Source organism: Urocampus carinirostris, chromosome 1 (assembly GCF_059441175.1).
Source record: "Urocampus carinirostris isolate Australia breed hairy pipefish chromosome 1, RoL_Ucar_1.0, whole genome shotgun sequence".
In the NCBI taxonomy this organism is placed as follows: Eukaryota; Metazoa; Chordata; class Actinopteri; order Syngnathiformes; family Syngnathidae; genus Urocampus; species Urocampus carinirostris.
Window position 1 is genome coordinate 25,176,506 of NC_142349.1, and position 12,747 is coordinate 25,189,252.

The 12,747-nt window shown below is 40.4% G+C and overlaps 1 protein-coding gene and 1 pseudogene across 1 annotated transcript in view; both read right to left on the reverse strand.

Annotated features, from left to right (window-relative positions):
- The window catches only part of asic2 (acid sensing ion channel subunit 2), a 264,184-nt gene that overhangs the window by 172,354 nt on the left and 79,083 nt on the right, over window positions 1–12,747 (reverse strand). The window lies entirely within an intron of this gene.
- On the reverse strand, window positions 11,680–11,840 carry LOC148374053 (U2 spliceosomal RNA; annotated as a pseudogene).

Here is a 12,747-nt window from a genome sequence, read left to right on the forward strand (position 1 = left end):
GCAGTCGCTGCTGGGCCTTCCCTACCACCGCTCTGGTGTTTGCAGACCAGGAGAGGTCGTCGGAGATGTGCACACCCAGAAATTTGAAGGAGTGGACTCTCTACACAGTCTCCTTTTATCATGAGTTGTGCTGGATTCCTGCCATTCCTTCTGAAGTCCAGTATCAGTTCTTTTGTTTTTGTGGTGTTTAGTATGAGGAGGTTTTCCGAACACCACGTTGACAGTGACTCCACCTCATCCCTGTACGCCGCCTCGTCCCCTTCAGAGATGAAGCCGATCAAGGTGGTATCGTCAGTGAACTTAATGATTGTGTTTGTGGGGTGGGTCGGTGAGCAGTCGGAGGTGTAGAGGGTAAAAAGCAGGGGGCTCAGTGCACAACCTTGGAGGGAGCCAGTGTTCAGTGTTAGGGTGGGAGAGATGGGGTAGGTGCTGTATCTGAGTTAGATCAGGAGGATCCTCCAATTACTGATAACCATGGAAACCAGCACTATCTGTTACCTATGGGAGAGCAAACCCCTACCCAGAAAAAAACAGCCTGGAAAGGGATGGGACATTCACAGGCTATGCTTGCCCAAGACCTAAGGTAATTTAGAGATCCGTGAACTGAACAATGGCATCTGTTGACATCTCTGGAAAGACAGGCGATTTTGACACGGTGCAGGCAAAAAATCCCTCCGGATGGTCCGACTCAAATTGTCAACAAAATCAACATGAAGATGCATGGGGCCGAGTTAGACCCACACCGTTCCAATCATAGCCTTTCGCTTACCCTCTCGTGTGCACGGGAAATCCAAAGAGTTTTTTACTGTTCCCGGCGGCACATCTCTGCCTGCAATCCACGCAACGAGCCAAAGCATCATGAGGATTTAAGTTCAGAAGTGATGAAGTAGAAGAAGAGAAAGGGTTCCCAGAAAGGAGAAAAAAGAGGGCATGGCGGGACAAAGTGCCGGATGGCTGCACTTGTAATGCGCATCACTTCATTAGCCACATGATGAATTCTGAAAGTAGAACACTCTCTGGGGTCCTTTGAGAGGCTGTCGCCTAACACTATAAAATTTGCTGGCCACGGATTTCAGCCAGAGACCCATAAAAAATTCTTAAGTAGTCGTGTTTAAAAAAAGACACAGGACGTCTTTCATTTGGATTCAAGCGAATGTATTTGTCTCAGAAATGTTCTTGTCAAATTAAAGCAAAAATGAATTCATATGTAATGAATTGTGCAAATGCCTTGTTTGAATAATTATAACAAATGATTACCCATGCCTTTTTATACAAATATAAACATCTAAATAAGAAGATTCAATCAGAAATGTAACCAGTGATCACGATGAATGCTTACATGATTGCATATTGTCAAAGCTTAGTAGCTAATATTTGATGATATATGATAAAAAAAAATCTGATTATGGAAAATCCTGAGTTCATTACCGCTCCCTTTTGTTAAAACATATAGACTGCCTCACTGGGCTGGACCTACTATAGCTTAGAGCATATCCTTTTACTGCCCTCTAGAACAGTGTTTTTCAACTAGTGTGCCGGGGCACACTAGTATGCCGTGAGACCTTGACTAGTGTGCCGCTGGAATTTGCTCAATTTTATCTTTCCAAGAAATCAGAATATTATTCAGTATTTTTGCTTTCTTAACTAAACCCTAACCCTTTTAGACGAGGAACTGTAATAGACATCAATAACAGTAGGTGGCAGTAGATTTTTAAATACTTTTTTTATAATAATTATCTGCTCATGAGGTAGCACAGTATATTTTAATAACTTAATTTGTTTAACAAATCGGTTTAAGATTGCACTGTAAAAAATAAAAACATAAATAAAGCACATCATTTTTTTTAATCATAAGTATTATTTTCTGTTAAATGTCGAAGTGTCTTTGGGCAAGACACTGAATACCTAATACCCCCAATAAGCAGGTAGGCGCCTTGCATGGCTGACTCCCTATTGGTGTGTGTGTGTGAGTGAATGGGTAAGTGTGAAGCACATTGTGAAGCACTTTGGGAGGTCTTCATTGACTTGAAAAGCGCTATATAAATGCAGACCATATACCATTTATTAATCTTCTTATGAGGTAGTAGTGAGATATTTGACAACATTTTCGACAGATGGTGTGCCTCTGACTTTTTTATCAATAAAAGCTAAAAAAGGGTTGAAAAAAACTGCTCTAGAGAACAGAGGTAGCATTTTGTTCTCGTTTATTTAAAAAATCATAACTTTTGATAAAAATGACCTCAAGACTCGCTTCTTTTTTGACATACTCTGAAATTTGTGGCAAGCCGGGTTAGACCATCTAATGGGCTGTGTTTGGCCCATGGGCCATATGTTTAAAATGGGTCATTTGGGAAGACATGCAAAGTGTCTGAAAACAGCTGAATATTTCCCGTTCTTCAGGGCCAAGTTCCTGAGTAAAGAAGAGCACAGACCATAATAGACTATTCTTATAGCCAAGAAAAAAAGTTTGGCTGCACTTTGAAGAAGTTGTGTTTTATATATCTGTTTAGGTTTTATTGGCCTTTTAGACCTCTACAAAAATGTCTTGTTAAGGCAGAATCTGAAAGTACAAGGGAAGATATTTTGGTTTGGGGAGATAGCCATTGCAGCAAAATGGCAGACAAACATGTCAGCTCCTTCTAGGTTATCCTCATATTATGTAAAATAAATACAAATGTGTTGACTTATGAGTATTTCAAAAGTGCAAGTGTATATTATGTGCGATCTATTCTCGCTTGTTCTTCAATTAATGACGTTTTTCATCACTGGGCATTCTAATAGCCCTGACGACCGCACTAAGAAAATACAAAAGTGGTTTGCCGCAGATTAAAGTTTATCCGTCGGATAATAATATTTTTTGTTTAATACAATAAGCATTTTGGCAATTGACCATTTCAATTGTTTTCTAAGTGTAATGATTGAATGACATATGCTTTTAATTTAAAGTAATTGTTTTTCCATGTTCTCGTCAGACTTATTGAATTGACAGTTAGACGTGAGAAAATGAGGACATTTAGCAGAGGTCAAGCAATTGCCTGTAATTGTATGAATGCCATCAGCTATAAACATCAACGAGCAGATGATTCTTGACTACACTACGCCATCTAACGGAGCTTTTAGTTAGCACAACAACATCTTCATGCAGCCCACTTTTGACAGTGGCACCAAATAATCTGAATTTGGATATACAGACTTTATGCAACGACAGATGATCATTGTCCAAACTAAATGGAATCATAACTCTCGAACCTCCTTCAATAGGTTTGTTCTTCATACAGCAAAGACACCCAAACACCACTTAGGGGCGCTGTGGCTCTTATACAAGTAGCACGCTTGAGCAACCCACAGCTCATTTTAGTTGGTTAAAACCCGTTAAGAAAGCAGAAATTTTCAGTGGATGGGATGTGGGAATGGGGCAATTATAAGTCATATTGTCAAAGCCAATATCAAAGCACAGTCATTTGTAAAAAAAAAAAAAAAAGAAAAGAAAAGAAAAAAAACTATCACATGTTGGTATTGAATGCCACATCTAATATAGTAAACAATGAACACTATCTTGTAAACAATGACAATAAATATTAGACTCTCTCTCTCTCTCTCTCTCTCTCTCTCTCTCTCTCTCTCTCTCTCTCTCTCTCTCTCTCTCTCTCTCTCTCTCTCTCTCTCTCTCTCTTTATTGGATATTTCAAACTTTTTTGACAAATAAAAAACGAAAAAGTGGGTGTGCAAAATTATTCAGCCCCATTGACTTCATACTTTGTAGTGCCACCTTTTGATGCGATTACAGCTGCAAGTCGCTCGGGGTATGTCTCAATCAGTTTTACACATCGAGGAACTGATATTTTTGCCCATTCTTCCTTGCAAAACAGCTCAAGCTCAGTGAGGTTGGATGGAAACATGGAAATGTTTGTGAACAGCAGTTTTCAGTTCTTTCTACAAATTGTCAATTGGATTGAGGTCTGGACTTTGACTTAGCCATTTTAACACCTTTATTGATTTTTGGGTGAACCATTCCATTGTAGCTTTATGTTTTGGATCATTGTCTTGTTGGAAGACAAATCTCCGTCCCAGTCCCAGGTTCATCAGGTTTTCTTCCAGAATGGTCCTGTATTTGGCTCCACCCATCTTCCCATCAATTTTAACCCTCTTCCCTGTCCCTGCTGAAGAAAAGCAGGTCCAAACCATGATGCTGCTACCACCTTGTTTGACTGTGGGGATGGTGTGTTGAGAGTGATGAGCTGTGCTGCTTTTATGCCAAACATAAAGTCTTGCATTGTTGCCAAAAAGTTAGATTTTGGTCTCATCTGAACAGAGCACATTCTTCCACATGTTTGGTGTGTATCCCAGGTAGCTTGTGGCAAACCTTAAACAACACTTTTTATGGATATCTTTGCGAAATGGCTTCCTTCTTGCCACTCTTCCAATAATGCCAGATTTGTGCAGTATACGACTGATTGTTGTCCTATGGACAGATTCTCCCACCTCAACGTTAGACCTCTCCAGCTCATCCAGAGTGATCATGGGCCTCTTGGCTGCATCGCAGATCAGTTTTCTCCTTGTATGAGCTGTAAATTAAGGGGGACGGCCCTATCTTGGTAGATTTGCAGTGGTCTGATACTCCTGCCATTTCAATATTATTGCTTGCACAGTGCTTTTTGGGATGTTTAAAGCTTTGGAAATGTTTTTGTATCCAAATCAAGCTTTAAACTTCTCCACAACAGTATCTGGAACCTCCCTGGTGTGTTCATCATTCTTCATGATGCTCTCTGCGTTTTAAACAGACCTCTGAGACTATCACAGTACAGGTGCATTTATACAGAGACTTGATTACACACAGGTGTATTCCAGTTATCATCATTAGTCATTTAGATCATCATTGAATCATTCAGAGATCCTCACTGAACTTCTGGACAGTTTGCTGCACTGAAAGTAAAGGGGCTGAATACTTTTGCACACCCACTTTTTTGTTTTTTATTTGTTAAAAAAAGTTTAAAATATTCAATAAAGTGTGTTTTACTTCATGATTATGTCCCGCTTATTGTTAATTCTTCACAAGGATACAGTTTTACAGTTTTATATCTTTATGTTTGAAGTATGAAATGTGGCAAAAGGTCACAAAGGGGGGCAAATACATTCGCAAGCCACTATGTATACAGTATACAGTAAAAAAAACAAAAAAAAAACAGATGAAAAACATGTTTTGTTTTCTATACCCCCAGGAATGCAAAATGTGATAATATTAGAGGGAGCACTTACCTAAAGCCAGTCGGTAAAGTATGGTCAAAACGCAGAGGTCAGCAAACCGAAAGGAAACAGAGAAAGAACATATTTAGATTTAAATTGAACTGCAACACATTGTGTTCTTTACAAAGAAAATGCCACTGACTTCAATTCAAACACACTGCCTCAACTTCAACCATTTTCGGTGAACTGTCAATCAACAAATAAGCAAACAAGACCTCCTGCGTTGTGTGCAAGCGCATACAATATGCTGTAACATTCTATGGATTATTTCCATCCACCCGTATTTTCTTCACAGTTTTTCTTCACTAGTGTCGTTGGGGTGCTGGAGCCCGTGCCCCCCAAGTTTGGGCAGTGGGCAGGGAACACCCTAAACTGGTTCCTAGACAGTCACAATGGACACAAGACCATTCATAAACTTTTCTTTGAAGTCATGTTTCGACCCTGTTCTTTTACGACTGTCATACCAACCAAACAAAGGATTATGTTCTCCTCAGAATTACACTCCATCTTGCCCCCTTAGGTGACTAAGTCATTGTTAGAACCGGCATGCAGACTGAAGCAGGCCTCAGCCTGTAGTTTTTTTTTACATACTACATTTCCCACAATGCAACGGGGATGCTAGATGGATAGACGGGCAGAAAGGATATGAGGCGGATGTTCATCTGCCCTCAAAGGTGTAGTTTTGGCATGGACGGAGGAGCTGTGTCACCACCAATCCCAAGAACAAAACTAAGTCAATCATATAGAAAAGCAGACAAGGACAATCTATTTTCTTTCTCTAAGAACATTTTTTTCTTAGAGTTCCCCGAAAAAGTTGAAAGTAAAATATTTTCTCTATTTCGTTTTTGTTGGCAATGCCCAATTGATTTCAAGGAAATGCTGTTTCGGGGCACACAACACTTCAAGTAAAAGAAAAGGCAATGGAGGGGGCGAGGTTGGAGAGTCACTTTATGCTCGTCATTGCAGTTTTCTGTTCGTATAGCATGACAATAGTAAAAATAAGACAAGCAAATACAGTCCAAATACCAACTCCAACCAAAAAGATGAAAAAAGGAGCAGTTAGTCAAGCACTTTTAAGAAATGCACAACTTAATGAACGAGCTTACTGAGTCATGACTTTACGCCAGGAGATGGCGGCAGGAAGTAACAAGGTTTCGATTTCCGGACACCTATAAGGTTTACCAGAAATTTGATGTAAATAGAATTTGAAGTCAATGTTTGTTATAAGGAACCATATTGTGTTATCTGGGCAACCATGTTTCAGTTTTTTGCAACTTGGTAATCTTTCATTTTTCAAATTGTTAGTATGCTAATCTTTGTCCACAGAACGGCCGTGTTTGAAAATAATGCTGTATAAATTATAACTATTATTTTTTCTAAGTAACAGGATATTTGAACTATTTTTTTTTCAGCCATTACAACGCCGTCACCATTACTGACAGTCAAAAGCCGTGTGTGACTTTGTATCGTACAAATCATTTTAATCCCCCTGGCCATGGATTTCACCAAAGTCTCATAAATTGCCCTTGGAATGCTCTTCCACTGCTCCATGACAACTTGTTTGAGCTGGGGGATATACAAGACCTCTTGCTTCTTCACCTTGAGGATTCCCCAAAGATGTTTTTTTCGGTTTAGATCTGGAGACACGTTTGGCTAGTCCATTACCTTTACTTTTTGCCCCTTTAGAAAAGCCTTGGTCATCTTAGAAGTGTATTTAGGGTCATTGTCTGGCGGGAACATTGCCAAGCGACCCAATCTCTGGTGGGTGGGGATCATTCTCTGCTCCAGTTTTTCAAAGTACATGTTTGAGTTTGTGTTTCCCTTAATGAAACGCAACTCCCCAGTTCCAGTTGCTCTTATGCAGCCCCAAACCTTGACATTCCGAACACCATGCTTGGCTTGAGGCACCACACAAACATGTTCGTACGCCTCTGGTTGCCGCTACACATACTTCACACCCTCCGAGCCACAAAAATGTATCTTTGTCTCATCAGACCAGATGATATCTTTCCGGTCAGCCATGGCCTTTCTAGACATACTTCTCTTCATTGTGTCAAAGAGATGTTTCTTCAGGGACGTTCTATTAGATAGTAAAATGAAATCTCTGCAGAAATGTTACATCCTGTAGCTGACTACATTTTGCTTAATTCTTTAGTTCTGAGGTCATGGGTTGAGATCCAGCTAACAACCTTCCGGTGCGGAGTTTGCATGTTCTCCCCGTGCTTGCGTGGGTTTCCTCCGGGCACGCTGGTTTCCTCCCACATTCCAAAAACATGAATGTCAGGTTAACTAGGCGGTCCAAATTGTCCCTAGGTGGAAATAAGTTAGTTGTTTGTATATGTGTGCCCTGCGACTGGCTGGCAACCAGTTTAGGGTGTCCCCTGCCCAAAGACAGCTAGGATAGGCTCCAGCACCCCCGCGACCCTACTGAGGATAAGCGGTGCAGATAATGGATGGATGAAGGTATTTCTTTGATCTATCAAGGTATTCAACCAATTGAAAGAAAAAGAAAGTTTTTCAATACTTTTCAGTGCATATTATCTAATTAAGTGCTGGAAAATCAACATGATTTATTACTTTGCCTTAATTCTGATTGAAAGAAAAATCATTAAATGGTCTAATTATGGCTTAAAAATAATAATAATAAATATAAAATGTACATAAATATGTCTGCATGTTTGGACATAAATGCATGTTGTTGCTGCTTTTCTAAAATACTTGTATCCATTTTTGTCTTTATTTGTTGATACAATGGCATGTTTACTAACAAAGCCTAAAAACTGAAATTTTAGCAACGATATGAGACAATTGTTAATGGCTACATTAAGTTTTTTCGTCTTGTATTGTTGAGGTTTCAGATTGCGCTCTGTATTGGTAGATATTATCAATCAAACATCTCTATTTGTGTTTCCTTATTATACATGATATCATTATATCCTCTGCTGTATGGGACAATTTAACCCATTTTAAGTTGTTGTTATTTTACCAGAACATAAAGTTTAAATGTAACAAACCAAGGGATTGGTACTCAAAATGAGCAAAATTATCTGCCTGTGAAAGGAGAAAGAATTTTTGCAGTGCATTTATTATTCATTGGTATAATGAATAAATGTTAATACAATATTACTTTCGTCTCATCTTGCTAAAATACATGAAAACATTGAGGCGACCAAACATCTGATTAAAACAGCTCTTTGTTAGTCAGTTATTGTTGTCATAAATATTCCAAAAGCCGACATGATCAAAAAGCGATTACCAACAAATAAGAATTCATTAGGAGTGGTGGCTCCCCTTAAAGACAGCGTGGCAGCGAGTGATTACAAATGAGATTTCCATCTTTTTTTTCTTAATTACCTGCACACCTTAATGGGAAACATCCATCACTCGTGCTGGCATTGAACAGTCACTGAATAGATGACGCTGGCAAATTGCCCTCAAAGAGTTGACATGCGGCACATGCTTGCATGCCACACGCTTCATGCAACCACTTCCCTCAGGCCGTTGCTAGTTAGGTACTGCTTAAATCCAGAAGCTGGCCATCGATTTTATACCTACGCTTTCAACTTCAGTTTGAATTAGTGAGGGGTTTATCATGGATAAGATAATGAAGTACAATGATGGCTGGACAGTGAAAAAAAACAAAAATCAAGGACAGAGTATCTTGGCCCGACCCTCGCGTACCGACACGGCACGAAGTTCGGATCAGGCCGGGCTTAAGATCTTACCACTTGGCTGAAAGTGGCAAAACCTTTTCAAGTCAAGTCAAGTCACATTTATTTATGTAGCCTTTAATCACAAAAATGTCTCAAAGGACTGCACAGGATTACAATTACAAAATTACACAATTACCTGATCTTAAACCAGCATGCGGGCAAGGAACAACTCAAAACCCTCGGTGTGAGGAGAAAAGAGAAACCTTGAGAAAGGACCTCACATGTGGTAATCCCCCTTCCAGGATTGACCAGGGTGAATTAAAATTAGCATTACTGTCCACATAATAGTAAACATTAGGTAAGATGTTGAAAATGTCAGGAAAGTGCATGACATCAACGACGCCCCCAGCCTGCAAACCAGTCCAGAAAGTCTATGACGGCCACGACGTTGCCTCCCATCTCTGCCAGCTGGTAAATGCAGGGGTTGACATGCTGCAGGCCAGACGCTGGTCCGCTGACCCATCCCGAGTCATCCTTCTCCTTCGTATCAGCCAGGCAGGCATCAGATAAAGACAGGACAAAACAGAATATGAGGTGGGCGTCAATCATACGCTTTGGAATAGAAGTGTGTCTTAAGCCTTGATTTAAAAACTTCAGTTGAGGTTGCAGATCTTATCTCCAGAGGCAGGGCATTCCATAACAACAGGGCCCGGATGGAGAACGCGCTCGAGCCTGCAGACTTCTTGGCTCTCGGAGTCACAAGTAGACCGGCATTTTCCGAGCGCGGACTCCGTGCAGGAACATAGGGGGAAATCAAATCAGAGAGATAAGAGGGTGCAAGCCCATGCAAACATTTATATGTTAATAAGAGAACCTTAAAGTCACATCTTAAGTGGACTGGGAGCCAGTGCAAGTTGGCCAATACAGGAGTAATATGCTCAAACTTTTTGGTCTTAGTCAAAAGTCTAGCTGCCGCATTCTGAACCAGCTGCAAACTTTTAATGCTAGACATCGGGAGACCAGAAAGCAACACATTACAGTAATCAAGCCGAGAAGTAATAAACACATGAATTAGAAAATCTGCATCTGATTGGGACAGCATCGAACAAATCTTTTCCCGCCTTCATAAGACTTGCTCGCTTCTGAGTTGTCCGACGTTTCGCTTTCAAATCAACACGAAATATTTTCTTGTATACGGTCATTTCACGTTCAGCTGCAATTGACGCAGTCACTTTGGTGGATTACTACGTACTGGCAAATCATAGTTTGTGAAACCGGTGACGATCCTCATGTCCCTTTATTGGGCTTTCATATGCCAAATTCTGATTGGCTAAACCAACAGGTTTCTCTAAAAGTGATGTTACAGGCGTTGAGGATTGTTTTTTTATTTGATTTTGATTTTCTTTAGATTTCTGAACCTAGCAACAACAAAAGGCTGAAACGTCATTGATGTAATGCTTGAATATGAAAGCACACATCTAGAAGTAGTGCAACAAGGGGGGACCCATTAAGGAAGCTGACAAGCAATTTAGAATTAGTTAATAAGTATTGATGGACAAAATAAAATCACGTGATGATATTTTAGGCCAGAAGAGAAAGCCTCACAGGACCTCGTGGCACACCACTGCTCAAATTTTGATTCTGCGTGTCACTGTTAGCTGGCTTTTTATCATCAAACGGTGGATAAATATTGGCGCAGAGTGCCAGTGAGGAACCCAATCCAGTCATCGTTTAGTGTTGATTTTTTTTCACGGGCAAAATTTAAAGTATTCAATTTATTTCTCATTTACAGCAATCACACAAGGGTAGCAATTATTTATGCTGATTTTTTATACCATTTCATTTTGGGTCTGAAAGAGATTCAGGATCAAAGACGACGGTTGTTTGGCCGAGTGGACAGGCAGAGCTCAATCCAATGAATGACAAGGCCCGACTTTTGTCAAACATGCTAAAAAGCGTCTCCACGTTGCTTACAGGAAAGCTTTGCCCTGCGTCCACCCACTTTCAGCCCTGACCTTTGGAGACGGGGATGAAAATATGAATTTCCAAAAGGGCAGATTCAGGATTTGAGCCCCTATGCGTCATCTCGGCTACAGAGGAGGCCTACTTCTCAAGCGAGACAGACACATCAATTACAACGTCAAAGAGCGTTGGCAGATTCCACCGTCCCCTGATTGTTTGCGGTGACAGATCCCATTCCTGCAGGATGTTGGGAGTTCAACCAAATTGGCAGTGAGAGACACACATTCACCATAACGTATGCAAATAATCAACAAAAGTAATCATTTATACATGACCAATGTCCATTGCTGATATCAAGTTGGATGCATCTCCAAATCTCAAAAATAGTTACTTTTCAAGTATTATATTATATATCATGGTCTCTGCGGCCTATTCAGTGAAGCGGCTAATTTATGGAATTTTTCTAACGGCCACCAGCGGCGCAGGAGTTTAAAGGTAAGATTAAGACCAGTAGAATATGTGCGTCAAAACAGACTGCAATCTCTAAGTTTGAGCATATATTTTTTGCAAAGTTAAGGTACGTTCCGATACTGATGAAGATGCCCTTGATGGCGATAGTTATGAGAAGGAAGTCAAAGTCAAAGACGATTTTCGGGGGTTTTTGGGGTTTTTAAGGGTTATTGTTCTATCTTCGTTATTCATTATCCATTATCCGTTATCGGTCAGTTCATTATACGCTACAAAGCCTAGGAGCCGGGACACTTACTCTCAGCCAAAAGGCCAAGCTAAGGTCCTAGCCCTAAAGCCTTGCTGCGATCATTGCGAAAGCACCTGTTCCCGGAGGTACTGCAATACCGGGCCGATGCGTGGAGTGGACAGAGCAAGCTCATATTCCATCTCCGAAATGCAAAAATCAAAGAGGCCAAGCTAAGGACATAGCATCGAAAGGCCAAGCAAGGCCAAGAAGGCCAAGCTAAGGACCTAGCATCAAGGCCAAGCTAAGGACTTGGCATCAAGGCCAAGTTAAGGTCCTGGCTCAGCCAAAAGGCCAAATTAAAAGGCCGAAATCTCTCAGAATCCTAACCACTAGGCTATTTCACATTTGCGGGATGCCCTTTTTTCACAGATATGTTTGATGAATTGCGACCGTGATCTACTAGCGTGTTGGTACCTTTCAAAGGCACGGTTTGGGATGAAAGTTATATTATTATTATTAAAGCTTTGAAAACTCTCTCGGTGTACCGTCTTTTTTCGTAAATATGTGTAACCATGTATAATATGTATTTGCAACTGTATATTTTTGTAATGTATTTATTTTAGAGATTTATTCTGTTATGTGTTCTACGGACGAATCAAAAATAAGGGGCGGAGCAAGCGCGGGCTGAAGGGAAATGTGGTATAGCTGAGTTACCGGTAGATCTGTCTGTTGTCGCAGCGGACAATAGTGGATATATATTTTTTCCACCCTTAACTTTGGAAATATACATTTTGTTTCCTTGGATTACTTTCAACAGGACCTCGACTTTACAAGTCCTAATCATACCTTAATTACGGGTATCATTTTCTATTGGAAGTGTCAACTGTGGTCCTGGTCTAGAGAGTAAGTGTCCCGGCTCCTAGGCTTTGTAGCATATAATGAACTGACCGATAACGGATAATGGATAATGAATAACGAAGATAGATCAATAACCCTTAAAAACCCCGAAGTATTGATGGCTGTGTTTTGCTGCTGTTGGTGTCAGTGGATTTGTTCAGACCGAGGACAATCGACTTTGGCCTGGACGGATCTATTGACACTAACAAAGATGTTATATAATGAAATTGTGAATATGTTTGATTTTCGAGAAGGTTTGTTCAAACCTCACTTTGTGTTTGCTGTTAAAAACGT